We start from the raw sequence: 17,582 nt of genomic DNA on the forward strand, positions 1-17,582 counted from the left end.
TTTGAAATTTTCCAACAGATTTTCAATAACACGGAGTATAAAAGTCAATCATGATTGCGAATTTAGTAGTTACTTTTGAAGTGTCAAAATACGTTGGATTTAGTTGATATAATTGCATGTTTTTATATTGATGTTGATAAAAATTTGTTCAAATTTTGATTTGTGACACATTGCTAATTAATGTCGTTAAGAGAAAAAAAAATCGCATACCTAACTTATGTCGTTATGATGATCTATGATGAAATAGATTGGACTTTCAGTGATTTTTACATTTACAAAAATCGAGAAGACATATTCAGTGGGCTTTTAAGATTGTTACAAATAGTCAAATATTTTAACAGATTATATTTAACTACTATTACAATTTTTAAATCGTTATCTTAACACACAAAATAAAATGTTTTTCCACTCAACCGTTCCTATGAAAAACGGTGTAAATGACTATGCAGAGAGAACTCTGAAATTTTAATATATGGATAGACAGATATTGTTTATATTTACATGATTTCCACCTTTTTCACCACTAAATTATAAGCAGCTAAGGTTGACATTATTTTTTTATATTTGGTATCGTGTATCAATTTCATATATAGTAGCTAAAGTTGAAGACGAAGAACATTTTATATGTCAGTGTCCCCTTTTTAACTCTTTAAAAGAAAAGAATTTATGATAATATTTTAATAGGTTATAAAAATTTTGAAAAGTTAAGCACAAGTGCCAAATTTAAGTGGCTTTTTATTCAAGAAAACCTCGAGGCATTCAAAAATATTGCTATTTATATCATAATAAATGTTTGGAACTGAGAAAACTATCAATATAGCATATATATTGTTTTATTTAAGACGTTCAGAATATTTTCCTGCTTTTAATAGATATATTGTTATGCTTTTTTTTATGTGTATGACTCTGATCTGGCTATGGATTAAAATCTAAGAATTGAAATAGTTAAAATTCATTTTTATGATTTATGTCAACATTTTATAGCTTATCAAACAGAAAGTGTGATATTATTGCCTATGAGTCGTTCTTCAACAATGAACAAATCCCATACTATAGTCAGCTTTAAAAGGCCCTTAAATGACAAATGCAATCAATTCAAACGATAAAACTAATGCTTATATAGTGTTCCAATGTCACATTTTTGTAACAATTATAAAAAAAATTGTAATAAATTACTTTGCTCTTTTTGGGCCATTTAAATGGAATAAACATATCTTATCTTATAGCTTATCAAACAGAAAGTGTGATATTATTGCCTATGAGTCGTTCTTCAACAATGAACAAATCCCATACTATAGTCAGCTTTAAAAGGCCCTTAAATGACAAATGCAATCAATTCAAACGATAAAACTAATGCTTATATAGTGTTCCAATGTGTAGACTGACAAAGCGATGAAAGCAAAGTGACTCTTCTTAGTCATAGGTTACAAATGAATTTTGAATGCCACACGGGGGGTAAAAATATGGGTCATAATTTTGCGAGATTTTATATAAAAATGACCCTCCTTTTAATGACATCCTATATTAAAATGCATTTACGTTTGATGACTATATATTGATTAGGGGTATGATCTAAATATCACATATAAATTAAATCTATTCTTCTGCAAATCTGATTAAATTTGCACCTTTCTGCATGGAAGTATCTGTCATTTAAAAATATCATATATATTTTAAATATTGTATATAAGTATAGGTCATTCTTTCTTAAATATTTATATAACTATAGGTACTGAATTTCAGTGAATGTTATATTAAAATGGGTACGTTTTTTTGACGCAAAAATGGCACCCCCCCCCCCCCCCAAATGTGAGAGAAAAAATAAAATCAAAGAACACGGCAGCTTTAGAGGAAAATCATTCTGATTCCCTTGATTTTTTAGTTTTCAAAAAATAACAACCCTGCATGTGCCCCACAACACAGAAAAAAAGATGTTCCAAATATTCTTTCAGGAAAGCAAATTGTCACTCTTTTATTTGATATGGAAAAAGACTGACTCGCTGAATTACAAGCTCCAGTGTAATATGTATGATTTTGAAGAAAATGCCACAAAGACACGACCGGCACTCGGCTAACAAGAGATTGGTCGGTTAATCTACATTGAGTATGCGACTATATCGGCGGTTGATCTGTTAATCGGTTGGCTAAAATCTGTTAATCAGGTGTTATCGAGAAAACATTGCAAGTTTAGTATGCTTCATTGTATAACTTTTTAAATATATTTTTATCATAAAAAAATATTCATTTCTGACAAAACAATTCAATGTACTGAATCCTGTGCTGTAATTGGTTTTTTTTAGCTTTTATAAACGTAGTCCTATAATATAAGACGCTGCAGGTTCATATCATTTACATTCAACGTTTTTTTTAATGGATATTTTTTTTTACTACCATTGTTGAACCGCAACGTGATAAACGGTCTATAAAATGAAAAGGCGGGTTACTCTTCAATAATTTTATACACATTTTACATAAACAAAATGTACCCGAAATGACACATTGATTGAATTTACTTGCATGTAATATTTTGAACATTGAAAAAAGACAGGCGTTATGTTTGTCAACCATATTAATGTCATTGCGTGAAAAATCTACACGAAAATCTGTATTTTGGTGACATTAATCAATTTTTATTTTAAACCTGGTCTGTTAATGGGTCGGATGTATAAAACCCGGTCTGTTAAGAGTTATTATATAATTTTATTGCTATATATATGGGGTGTTTATCGGATCAAATTGGTAGGCTGAAGACGAGCGGCTAAAATATACGGAAACAACACATGAACAACGAAACATAAATTATACTGCAATCAGCTATTTTACTGTACAGATAAAGCTAGAAATGTTTATATCTATTGTTGTAAACTTCCTTTCAATTTTTATTAATTTTAGATTTAATGTTATTGAGTTAAGGGATTTTATTCATTAGAAAAAGGTGGTACTGATTTTCTAGTTTTCAAAAATAACTCAAAAATGCTTTCAGCAGTTCTCATGAAACGTTGGTGTATTGTTTATATATATTGACTGAAGCTCCCTTTGTTGCTAATAAAAAAATGACCTAAAAGAGTTTGAATATTCTGACTTTTTCTAAATGACCATTAAAATAATGAGGTGTGTGAATTTTTCTTAATAAGATTATGAGGCAAAGTGGAATATAGGGTAGAAAAATCAAAAGTACCAATTATAAGCATGCAATTTATCAAGTATACTTCGAACGAATTTTGACACTCCAAGAGCAATTTATTCCACTATTTTCAAATGCCTTATTTGGACAATTTTGTATCAGGTTTTTTGATTGTACCAAGTGTACTAGTAAGTAGAATACATAGTTTAGTAGGGAAACAATGGCTTGAAACGAAATACATCTTTGTTTGTAATGAGTTATGTGTAGCTTCGGACCCAAGTACATGGTTGGAACTTTCAGTGTACAATGCATTTGGTTCTGCTTTGAAAAGAATCACAGAGCTGAGTCTATTTACCATATAGTATAAAAGGTTAAGTGGTTGTTAGGACCTAGTCCTTAATTGAGATCCTTGTCAGATATTCCTGGCCATATGTTTTCCTTTTTGTCATATTTAGAATTGTTTTAATTTAATATGTTCGTAGGGGAAACAAGGAACATTATTCTCATACAAAAAATTAAGATAATTCTAAATACACATTCATAAAAAAAATGGAATTTATTACCTAGGAATATCATAATATATACTTGAATTGTCTTAAACCACACTTCTATGATGGGTATATGTTAATGGAATCCTTCTCTGAATACGGGACAAAAATATAGTAGTGGTAGACCCCAATGTCCAATGATTCTCAATTTATACCGAATATTGACTGTCAAAAAATGCTTACATTCCAATTTTCAATAACAGTTAACAGCAAATACCTTATCACACTAACAGATAACAAAAAAAATAAAAGCCCAATAACAGCTAACAAAGAATAAGACAATAACAGCTAACAACAAATATATTTTCAAAATAACAGATAACAAAGAATTAAATTGGCCCATAACAGCATAACAGTTAAACCCCTTGTCCCCCTCTTTAATTTATATACTGGTTATCAATGTAGATGACAAATTGGTGTCATTCATGACAAATTAGATAGAATCTATATGATATATGCGACCATTCGTAATGAAATTAATATTACTTTAATATCACACTGTTTGAAACCATTTTTATCATTTTTTAATTTCCATTGTCTAAATTGTTCATTGTTCATGTGATGTTTCCGTATATTTAGACAATATACGTATAGTGTCTTGAAATATGAAATTTATTTGTATGAGGCTTAGAAACGGGAAAATGCGAGGTTCTACCGAGGTTCTACCTCATTATTTTAATGGTCATTTAGAAAAAGTCAGAATATTCAAACTCTTTTAGGTCATTTTTTTATTAGCAACAAAGGGAGCTTCAGTCAATATATATAAACAATACACCAACGTTTCATGAGAACTGCTGAAAGCATTTTTGAGTTATTTTTGAAAACTAGAAAATCAGTACCACCTTTTTCTAATGAATAAAATCCCTTAACTCAATAACATAAAATCTAAAATTAATAAAAATTGAAAGGAAGTTTACAACAATAGATATAAACATTTCAGGAAAGTTTCATGAGAACTGCTGAAAACATTTTTGTGTTAATGTCTGAAAACTGGAAAAAAAACTTTTTTAATTAATAAAACCCATTAACTCGGAAACGTAAAATCTAAAATTTACAAAAATTGAAAGTGACCTCATGTAAATAGATATAAACAATTCACCAAAATTCCTTGCTTTGTGAAAGCATTTTTGAGATATCAGAAAACTGAAGAAAAAAACCCCAATTTTATTGAATAAAACCCCATTTCCCAGAAACTTAAAGTCTCAGTAAAATTTATAAAAAAAAAAGAAAAAAAAAGGGAGTTACGTCAATAGATATAAACAATTTCCCAAAGTTTATAATGCAAATTGGTTAAAGAGTTTTTGAGTTAATGTCCGACATGTTGACAACAGACGGAAAACAGTTTACCATAATACGTTCCGTAAACGTCGGAGCGTATAAAAATATTATAATATATTGAGTAGTAATTTAAACACATTCTCAGATACATAAATTAGTACTAAAAACATAATCATAGAAAATGGAATGCATTACAAAGGATTATATCCGTAATAAGAAATACTAGTTTGTCAAAGACCGAATTATTTCAATATTTCATTTACTGTTATCTGTTTTTGTCCATTTTAATTCCTTGTTATCTGTTATGAGCCAAATCAATTTGATGTTTTGCTGTTATTGGGACCCCTAGCCCCCCTCATTAAAGCAAGGACTTATATAGACGTCCCTGATATAAAGATAAACGTCGTATGTAACTAAACATCAGTAAGTAAAATATATTGGGATGCAAGAATACAGAGAATAGAGAAGGAATATTGAGACGTTACGCACGATATTGCGTCCCAATTGGTAACGTCAAAATTTGACGTTTTACGTCGGTAATCATTTTTTGATCGATATGGATACTTCAAAGTCTTGAATATGTATGAAATATTTGCTACTGGTAGATACGCAAGCAAATGAACTTTTCGGACTTCTGATTCCTTTGTGTTGTATTTTTCTTTATATTTATTGTTTTGCTCTTTTCTTTTTAGTTTCTTTATCTCTTTACAACATTTAAAAATTCTCTCTGTCTCGGATATGAAATTCTTTTGTTCTGTAATTAATATTTTACCTATTTATTGACAAATTACCATATGTTTTTTTCTTTTCATTTTAGATAAGTATTCATTTTCTATTTGATTATAACTACTTTTATATATTGCAGTTCTTATCGTGGTTTGTATGATTCTATCTATTTTCAAAATTTGTAATTTGGTTATTTTGTTTTGTCCTCTGATCTTAAAACATAAATCGAACCGTACTTGTTATTTAAAAACAATGAAATATCGTTCATATATCATATGATAATACGAACTACTTTCAAATTCGATGGTCTAGGAGGATGATTGGCCTAATGAGTTCATATAAAGTGATAAAAAGCATGGTAATTTTAAGAAATGCTCGTGGCGAGATTTGTTCGACTCCGATCCTAAACGACAGTTATTGCAACTATTTTAACTTAAGGTCGCCTGATGTCCGGCTTCTCCTACCTTTGATAACAGGTCAATAAAATACAACAAATGTCGCTTATACATGATGTGGTGTTTAACACCAAAACAAAGAACAAACTTTTAGAAATAATTTGAAATTACATATATATATATAGCGTCCCGAATCGAAAACGTTCAAAACGTAAGAAAATTGCTCAGTGGACAAACTTGCAAGACATTTGATTTGTTAAAAAACGAAGTCATTTCGACTTAACAGCTTATCAAAAAGTATGTTATCGTATTGTGGAGTGAAAGCAGAATTTCGAAAAAGCACTGTTTTATATGCTACAAATTGAATATTTAGTAAAATGACGTTGAAACTGACAGTGTTTTTGTAAAAAGCGGCAAAATTCAACATTGGACAATCTTGCAAGACATTTTCCCGAGGCCAATGCGTTTTTATTTGTGGTGCGAGTGCTGTAAAATTCCGGATTTAAAATGGTCTATCTAAGCATATTTGTAGGAATAATTAATAAAAACAAAATTTTATATCATCTGATATTTTAAAAAGCGATAAATTTTGATAACTTAATATTTTCAGAAACCTGACCATGGCGAGGATTATTCATTTTTGAAAAAATATTTTTTTACCGTTCGACCAACACAAAAAACAGCAATGGCGTCATAAATTATATAAGACGTTTATCATTCATGCGAATTTTCGCGGATTTTAAACTTTTTATAACACCACAAAAATTCCCGCAAAAGTTATTTTTCGAATAATTTGTTACGTCTGACACGCATATTTTTGACGTTTTGGTAATATTTGTATCATTATTTGAAACTAATATGAAATTTTACGGAAAATTTTTAATAATTTTTGAAACAGTAATACCTGCCTAATCTATGGATATAATTTTCATAAAGCCGAACTAGTTAGTTTTCATAGAAGAGCTATTTATCGAATTGCTCTGTCGCATTTCACGGCATTGACGCAATAACGTGCTTAACGTCTGAGTAAGATAAATAAAATGTAGAGAAAAATGGCATAACAATTAACTAAAGAGAATACAGAAATAACCAGCACCCCCAATCCGGACGCACATGGTATGCACGAGAATCTGGATGGAGACGCAGAACATAGAGTAATAGATAAGGACAGTAGAGAGTGATGCATTGCTAAAAAAGAGAAAAACAATAATAATTGTCTACAGACAATAACAATCAAAACCATGGAGTAAACAAAGACTCACAAAACCAAAGGACATGCATTCACATCAACAGTTATAAATAATAATCAAGAAACAACACGAACTCCACTCAAAACCGGGAATGAAATCAGGTGCTCCAGAAGGGTAAGCATTTCCTGCACCGTATAAGTCACCCGTCGTGTTATTTCTTTGTTCATTTCGGTAATGATGGAAGGTTCTTATGACTATGGAAGAATATCAGATATGATTTCTGAAACACTTTTGTCATAATGACCAATCAGCTCATGATGGCGACCGTAAAATTTCTATGATGACCTTAATTTGATTGGTTCCGATAGCCCTGTTCTTAGCAACTTTTGAGAAAGCAGTATTCCTCGTTCAACAAAGTCAACGTACTTTGAGCTCGCTCTAGAGTGACGTATCAATTGAGACACATATGCTCCATATGCTGGTGCCGCTGGGATGTTGCTAAACAGAAATGGAAAGTTGACTACAGGAAAATTAAAATCATCGCGTTTGTCATAAATTTTAGTATTCAACCAACCATCAGTAGTCATTTCGAGAAAAAGGTCTAAATATGAAGCAGATTTATCTGTGTCGTTAGTATCTTTAATTTCAAGTTCACTTGGATATATTAAATGTAAGTGATCCCTGAATCTACTATTTTTAAGAGACAGTACATCATCAATATACCGAAAGGAGAAATTAAAAGACTGGGCTAATTTCTTTTCTCCTTTCTGTACAAGCCATTGAATAGATTCTACTTCATAAGAATATAAAAAACAAATCTGCAAGTAGAGGAGCGCAATTGGTACCAATTAGGATTCCAATAGTCTTTTGACAGACCAAACCTCCAAATTCAACAAACATGTCCAGCATGGTAGTGATATCCTCGTCGGTATATTTTTTCTTGACTCACAAAGTAAGCTCAATTCCAGCCCAAAACTAGATATTTAAAACGTCTAGTGCCCTTTTTGTTAAAGAAACATAAGCTGACGAGTTCTTTCAGTTGAGCTTTAATTTTAATATGTGGAATAGTGGTATAAAGAGTTGAAAAATCAAAGGTTTTAATGTTGGTACAATTTAATGATTGAAATTGTAAATTCACCAATAACTCTTTTGAATTTTTCAGTATCCACATCTGATTAACACCACTTCTTGAATATGCCGTTTCGGAATATTTCTGAAGTCCTTCTTTGACTGCAGTGAGTATGGCAGTAAGAAAGGGGTTTAGTGGATCACTTGGAAGAACCTGCAATAAACCTTTCCTTATAAGAATACAGCCATGAAACACCCCTGGGTAACAGATTGCGATTTACTCAAATTGGTGACAAATGCTAGAAGTTTACATGTGGACAACTACAGTTTTCCTTTGCACTTATGTAGAAAGAAACTAAACGGAATAAAATGAATTCAAACTTAAGATAACCAAATGTAGCTGCTCCTTCTCATTTTACGGACGCCCCAAATGTCGCTGCTCCTTCTCATTTTACGGAAGCCATATGTGGAGCAGGATCTGCTTACCCTTCTAGTGCACCTGAGATCACCCCCCGTTTTTTGGTGGGTTTTGTGTGGCTTAGTCTTTAGTTTCCTATGTTGTGTCTTGTGTACTATTTGTCTGTTTGTCTTTTTATTTTAAAGCCATGATGTTGTCAGGTTTTTTTTTCAATATATGAGTTTGACTGTCCCTCTGGTATCTTTCGTCCTTCTTTTATATAGTTTTAGAAATAAGATATATCAAATTAGCGAAGAAATTATTATCAACTAAATTACGTAAAATTGGTTACTGTGAGAGTCTTGGAACTTTTATTGGTAGAATAGCATGTGATGGACTGAAAGCTCTATTTAATCAAAGAGCTGAAAAGCTCTGAGGGGAAAGACGGCCCTTGTTTCTATTTTATTATGTTTTTGGAAAGGGGGTGTTATCTTTTGATAGTTTTCATATGAAGAATGAAAAAAGTAAAATCACAAAAATACTGAACTCAGAGGAAAATCAATATAAGAGAACAGCTAGAACATGTAGAAAGGTTGACAATATTGAAATCAATTGTTGTTTATGTAATTTCATTTCCTTAGTTTAGAATTCAATTTGGACCAATGGAAGTGATCTGCATCTTCTAAATCTAAACATTTGATTAAAGTTGATAGCTAATTATCTAAAACTCAACTGAATTCTGTCATTTCACAACAACTACAATATTTTTTGAAATCTTGATTGTGTACCACTGAACTGCAGGCTAGGGCCATTTTCCATTTTTTGTGACAGTACTCTTGGATTTTTAAGTTTTTTCTTTAGAAAGTGTGGACTGAAAAATCTATTCATTTTTAAATTTCCATTGTTGAAGTTCCGAGTTACAACTCTCATCACAGGGAATCAGGTACTAATAAAAAAACAATATGAGTGATGTAAACTGTGTGAAGCTTGTTTCCAAATCATAATTTTGAAATATTTGTAAATAATAAATATGTTTAAACTACAAAATGCAAATTTTTATTATTTATCTTTTTACCATTACAATGATTATGTAGGTACACAAAAATTTAGTTTTAATAGAAGACTACTAATCCAATGAAATGTCACATTTGAAGTGTTTAAATACATTGACTTTTATTTTAGTGGATAATTACTCATCAATTGAGGTGCTCCTGAATTGGAGGAAGATTCTCAGAATTTTTACAGAAAAAAGTGGTCTCACTAATTAGCGACAAGAAGAATTTTAGCGACAAAAAGCGACAAGAAGAATATTTTTTTCTTGTCGCTAAATAGTCTTCTTGACGCTTCTTGTCGCTTTTTGACGCTTCTTGTCTCTAATTAGTGAGACCCGAAAAAAAGTAATAAAATCGTTTCTTTCCCCTGACTCAAGTATACCCACGATCTTTGTTTATTTTGAAAGTTGTTGACCTACAAATTAAAGTATTGCATGTTGATGTTTAAATCATCTACAGTAAACAATATTATGTTTAGATTAACAAATGCAAATTTGTGATTAGTGCACGATCTCTAAGATTGATTTAAATAACCAGTGAACTGGTGAAGGACATCCCTGCTTCTTCCAAGAATGACGTCACTATAAAATACAATGTAGGTTGGATATATTTAGAATATCTGGTCATACTAATTTTTCCGGATTGTTAAATAAACGTAAATAGTGTAAAGACGATAATTTCGTGAGAAACAGAACGGAAATGTGTAAAAAAGTGTTTAAAGTCAAACTATTCATTTCTGGGTCTCCTTCTCTTCAATCTAAGTAAGATTTGTTGGGGGGGGGGGGGGGGGGGGGGGGTTTCCACACCATAATATGTATAAAAACAAAATGAATGATGTGAGGGAGTGTCACTCTGGTCAATCCCATTGGGGATTGACGGCTTGAAGCCGTCTTTCCCCCCCCAAAAAAAAGAACAAATCAGTTTACACTTGCAAATGAAAGTGTTAACTATTGCCTCCAGTTGCAATATGGATAAAGCTAGTTGTTATATACTTTATACTAATCAGTGCATTTACATTATAGAATGCCAAAATGACAATATGTCTGGAAGAGAGAAGTTTGAAAATATTGATAAGATACTAAATATTTGTGACCCTTGGTCTTTTGAACTGCTTACCATTTCAGAGAATCAATTCATATCTAGTTTTAGGTAGAGTTGTGTTGTTCTGTCTTGGGGTTATTGGACTATTATCCTTTTTTTTACTTTTCTCTTTACCCTAGTGTTGTATATTTTAATGAACCCTTCATATGTTCTTACTTGCAATTCTTACATGTTTTTTTCTTATTCTAGTTATAACTAAATGCAACTTGTGAATTTAATTTACTTAACTCAAATTTCTATGTGGTAGAGTAATAAAAGCCTTGCTCCTTTGTTTACTTGCATGCATCGCATATATCTGAGTGAACTTGAAATCGAGGTTACTTCTAGTAGGTCTGCTTCATACCTTGATCTTTTTATCAGTATTGACTACTTCACACTAAATCAATGACAAATGTGGTTATTATTATTTCCAGTTCTTAGCAGTAACATACCCTCTGCTCTTTCATATGGTGTTTACATATCTCAAGTTTTACTTTATGCTAGCGAATATTCATACAGTACATAGAAATAGGAAGATGTGGCATGAGTGCCAATGAGACATTCTCCATCCATGTCATAATTTGTAAAATTATATAAATTTCAAGATTACCTATGATAATATGTACATCACTGTTTCTGGTGTTGATCAATTCATGTGACACAGAGTTTGTGTTGTCCTGTCCTGTCATTATTGTTTTGGTAGATATCAGTTGTTATTCTGCAGTTTACATGTTGTAATGTTCCATATTATTTATTTATGCATTTCTCTGTGCTAAGTGTTCTTACATTTGTTTGTACTGTATTCCTGTTACATAGTGTTGTCATTTTAGCAACTGGTATCTTTTAACATTGGTGTATAAGTGAGAGGTTTGGCTAGCCATAAAACCAGGTTTTACCCAGCATTTTTTCTTAAAATGTTTTGTACCAAGTCATGAATATAGCAGTTGTTATCAAATAGTCAGTCTTTTTTGCAGTTCAGTTTTTCTGTTGTTCCATTGTTTTCCTCTTAAAGTTGATGTGTTTTCCTAGGTTATAGCTTGTAACTTTGATTTGTTTTGGCTCTTAATTGATTAATGACACTTGCATAGCAGTTTACTACTGTTGTCTTTGATTAAATGTATTTATATTAGTTTAAAGTACTTTCCCCAAATTTATACAAGCAGTAATAATAATAAAACACACAATTTTAGAACCATTTATAAGGCAAAGAAAAATAAACAGAAATAATTGGATACTTTAACAAACTGGATTTCATATATAACAGATGCATATTAATAACTTCAACAAATTAATGTATATTATTGCTATAAACTGGTAAAGCTCAACAAAATAAAATAAAAAATATAGAAAATGTAACAGAAAATAAATGTAAATATCTAGATATATCATAGGAATTAATATTCTTATTCATGGAATCTTTGAACAACCTGGTCAATAACAAACAAAATAATTTAAAACACAGCCAAAGAATATATATTGTAACATAAAAATAGTTAGCCATAATTTGGTATAAAACTTCAGTGTCAAAAGTATATACATGTATTCTATATTTTGACACCTATCACTTCACTGTATTCCAAAAACATTTTAAACTTTCTCAATAAAATATTCATAAGGAGTTCTGGTCTGCCACATCTAACTTCTGTTCTTATAGTAAGAGAGTAATGGTGACTGCCAGAAACAAAAAGAAGTAAATTTCATTGATTTTTTTTTATATTTCAGGAAGATTGACATATCAATTCCAATTTTTAAAATCTTTTACCACAACCCATACCTAAATGTCAAATGCCAAATTAAAGAGAACAAAAATCCTTTTACTTATAAAACATAGAAAAAATTGCCCCCCCCCCCCCCCCCAAAAAAAAAAGCTTGTGTTATTAATGCTGTATTAACTTTAGCCTTAAATTGTCCCTAAATTTAAACTTTGAAATAAGTCCATTTATCAGAAAAATATGGAAAGAAAATACAACATAAGGCTGCGAATGCAATCTATTGATAATTTAAAATGAAGAAGCTTCGGTCCCAGTATCAGTAAAATCCAAGAAATATTGAAAAAGTTATTGAAATCTAATTCTAAAATTTGCTTTGAAGTTTTAACATTTTAAAATATGTCACGTTTAGGATTATGAATGCCTAAATTACAAATTAATGAAATGACTTTCCCTTTTTTTTTTTTTAATTTCTCCTACTAATGATTGAGTAGAAAATTCTTAACCGAAACATTAAAGCTACTATGGTACCTTTCTGATACAAGATTAATCATTTCGTTTCGGATAAGGATTTCCTTAAATGGATAATTTAACAGAAGAAATTTGTTATATTGTATCAAAATTGCCTAGAACAGCAATCATTGAATAATATCTGAACTTTTATATCTGAATGATAATATATATGGATGCAAATTTATATAAATTATTAAGCACACATTCTCCAACAAAATTGCACACATACATACACATTTGCAATATTTTATACATTTGTTTCTTTGAAAAACAAATTTTACAGAGAAAAGAATGGAAAATTTAGTTTTATAAAACTAATCTATTTGCGTAAAAAATAAAATACTGAACATTGTGTTTCTTTTTCTGGAATTGTGTTTCTTTTTCTGGAATTTGTTTCTGCGTGTGGTCAGTGATGCCTGAAGCATCGTTCACCTTAAAAGGGTTAATGGAAACTTCAGTAGAAAGGTTTCTTAAGGTGGTACCTAACACCTTAACTAAATTTAATTTGCCTCGTTTAATTTTCTAAACATTTTGACAACGTATTTACTTTGACCCTTTGACAAAAATATAAAAATTTGAACCAAGCGTTTAATCAGAAAAATTACACTGGTGATATAGCAGTTTGACACACACTTATTTTGACCATTGAGAAGCTTAATATTCCCGTAAGAAAACATTGTCATTAAAACATCCTGCTGATATTACAGAGTTATCTCCCTGTAGTGTTAGGTACCATTTTAATATCTCAACATCTCTTTATATATTACCAATATATAAATGAGTCAAAATATATTCTTCATTAAGAGAATAATTATTGTATCTTGAAATGTCTCAACATTTGATCTATTATCTAGTTTTAACTAGGTTTCTTTCATTGATATAAAAAAATAAATAGTTGCAGCATTGATACAAAATTCATAGAATCTGCAGCAAAATGTATATAGACTCAACTTCCATAGTATATGATAGAAGACATAATTAAGAAGTAATACACGATGTGTGCAAGTTAGATTAGAAATGGGTTACATACACTAACACATCTTTTTAAAGTAACATTTTCAAATACAATAATCACACATTGTATAACAAAATATAACAAAATATATAATGAATGAGTAATATTTCCAATACCAATATGTTTTTGTATATTTACACTTTAAAACAATTTATACATACTGAACTTCATAGAACATATGAACAGTCAGAAGCAGTAATGCATGGATTTCAAAATCTGTGGTTAATAGTGGTGCATATATAGTGTAAATAAATGGCCATGGTGTTGTTAGCTACAGCCTTACAGATACTTATAATTTTAATTACCTTCTTGGTAACTGAAGCCACTAAAAAGGAAATCTCTTCAATGTTGATCCAATACTATTATAACAATTTAGTTTCTTTTTTGTTCTGTTTCTTCATGACAAAATACATAATGCCATGGAATTTGAACCATTTTTAGGATTAAGGATTTTATCATAGAAAAGGGTTATAAAGAGTTAATCAAGAGAGGATTATGGATAAGAAAACTAAAAATAGTGATATTGTTATGGTCATATATGTTATTTCAGGCTAAGGTTTTCTGTATAGTCATATAAAAAGGATAAATTATCAAATGCGTTTTGCCATAAACATGCTTGATACCAATCATTACCAATTTCCATGAAGTATTTGGTTTTAGATGATGTCAAATTAATTAATTTTTGAGTTCGTAAATAAATCTATGTCAACACTTTATGCAAAGCATAAATATCTTAATTGTATTTTAATAAATCTCAGAAAAATTTGGTATGTGACAGAATTAAAGTATTTCTGAAAGCTAAATGTACAAAATGATGTAAAAAAAATCAGCGCAAATAAAAAAGTATGTATGGTAATAGAAATGATATGAATCAGTGTGGATATAACAAACAGTTGTTCAACTATTCTTTAGCAATGAATAATCAATGAAATAAAGTAAATAATATGTTATTCAATAAATATACAAAATATCTATACAATAGCTTTGGAATAAGGCACTTGTCAATGGAATGTTTAAGAAAATATTACACACTTATAACACAACAGATATACAGAAATAAGTGTCAAAATTATTAGTCTTGCATAATTATAAAACTTATTTTATATAATTTTAAATCTATTTTATGACATCAAATTCTTTACCCCATAATTGGAAGACTAGTTTAGTGGAAGACAATTATTTTTCTGAAAATGTTATTAAATCGATATAAAATATTTAAGTTTCACAGATTATTAATATTTTGCTCAGTAATCAACAATGCAACTGGAAAACTTTAACTTTTGGCATCAATATCTTACTTTTGTAAATTAGCCTGATTGAAAACTCTAAAGATAGTGGTGGTTGTAAAATTTTAAGATTTATCAAATGTATTCTAAAATATTATGTTCTGTTGACTGAGTATAACAAAACTTAAAGAAATTTTTTCTTTTTGTATTAAAAGGTACAATAAGTACATGTACTTATTTATAAAAAAAACCAACATGTGGTCATAAGTGTCTTCTTTCTTTCTACATAGAAATTGAATGCAAGTTAAGCTACATTAAAATTCCTCTCTGTAAGATACAGACATGTGCTTGCATTGGATTTTTTAACTATATATTTTATCATTCAGTGTTTTAAAAAATGTAGTTTTATGAGCAAAAATACTGATTAGGGTTGTTTTTGATTTTCATTACTGCTTGGTTAAAGACTGTCCTATCATATGCACTCATAACATGTACAAAATATTTTCTCTTTTCACAGCAGAGTTCAGCATATTTCATCCTAATTAGAAGTTAACCATAGAGAGTCCTGTCACTGAAGTGATGCAATTATGTGTACATATCAAACAACACATGAGTATAGGAGTGTCATGTATATCTGATTATATGATCAAATTATCCAATATTTACCCCCTAATTGCTGTGGAATGTTTTTAGTAATAAAAAAAAAGTCAGCATTGAATTTTAAAGAATTATAATAAAAATCCTATTTCATACTACATGTACTTTTCAATTATGAAAAAGAGGGATACGTTCCTTTCCTTATAAATGTAATCTTGCATTTTCTTAATCTAACCTTAGACTTGCAATAGTTATCTCCCATCTCTTAAACTTGCAATAGTTGTCTCCCATCTCTTAAACTTGCAATAGTTTTCTCCAATCTTTTAAACTTACAGTATTTGCCTCTTTTTTTTTTTGGAGAACTTCCTATTTGTTTAATTCAAATTAAGTTAAATCACAAAAAAATAAAAAAAATAATGGTCAAATATTGAAACAAAAATGAATTGTTCATGATCAAGTAAGTTATCAAAACTACAACTATCATGAACATACTTGCCCAAAAAGCCAATCAAATACAATGAGAATAGTTATAATCTAAGTTAATCTGCAAATTGTATAAACTAATTTTTATCCTAAGGCATTTTAATATACAATTACTATCAATATTGAGATTCACTGAAATATAAATAAATACATTATTCAACCATTTGAAAATATCTGAGGGAAAAAAACATAGATCACAACTTTTTTTTAGCTACAGTGTACACAATTGAACATATTCATCTTTGGTAAATGGTCCATTAAATAAAATAAATAGACATACTATGAATGCTGCAAACTTACATCAAATTCATAACACTATTTAACCTTACATCAACATGCAAAAGGCATACCAGCTATGCACAGATATTTACAAAATTATTTTCTCAAAAACTATTTTTTCTTAATGAAAACATCTACATTGACGATTAAATTATTTTCAAAGAAGATTTTGTACACAATTGATTTTTTTTTTATAACATTTTATAACATTTGGTGTGTCCAAAGAGCTGGTGTGCTCTATATAGCTTTTTTTTAAATTTACCTTGATCTGGAATGCCCAACACAAAAAAAAATTGAACCTAGATGTAAAACTTCTTGTATTTGACAGAAGCTGTACGACCAAAGGAATACTCTTATCCACCCAAGGTTAACTTTAACTAATACATTGAAATCAATATAATGTTTAGAAGTTGCAAAGAATTACTTTTTTTTAAAAAGGGCAAAAGTTGTGGAAGGTTCAGGCAAACGATACATGCTGTTATATTCCCTCTGCTTCTCAGGGAAAGAAAAGATTATTATTAATAGTGTTTGGTAACATAAAATATCAGATATTATTTACTGTATGATAAAATTAATCTACTAACAAGTTTCAATGATTGGATAGGAATGGATCCACTAACTTTATCTATAGCATTGTGAAATCCATCAAGGCCATCAAAAAGAATAGGTTTGTTTGCCCAAATGCTACCTACCCAGAAAAAAGCTGCCTACTCAAATTCTTTTATTGTCCTGATTTGAAGAAGTTTTTTTTTAATCAGATAGTCATGAAGACTAATAAACACCTGATACTTCAATTTTTCTTTTTGAAAAAAGAAAAGAAAATGCCCACCTACCTACCCACTGTCTCAACCTTTGGGTAGGGTTTGGGCAAACCAAAATATTTTTAATTGTGGCCAAAGGCA

The sequence above is a fragment of the Mytilus trossulus genome, chromosome 7 (assembly GCF_036588685.1).
Source record: "Mytilus trossulus isolate FHL-02 chromosome 7, PNRI_Mtr1.1.1.hap1, whole genome shotgun sequence".
Taxonomy (NCBI): domain Eukaryota; kingdom Metazoa; phylum Mollusca; class Bivalvia; order Mytilida; family Mytilidae; genus Mytilus; species Mytilus trossulus.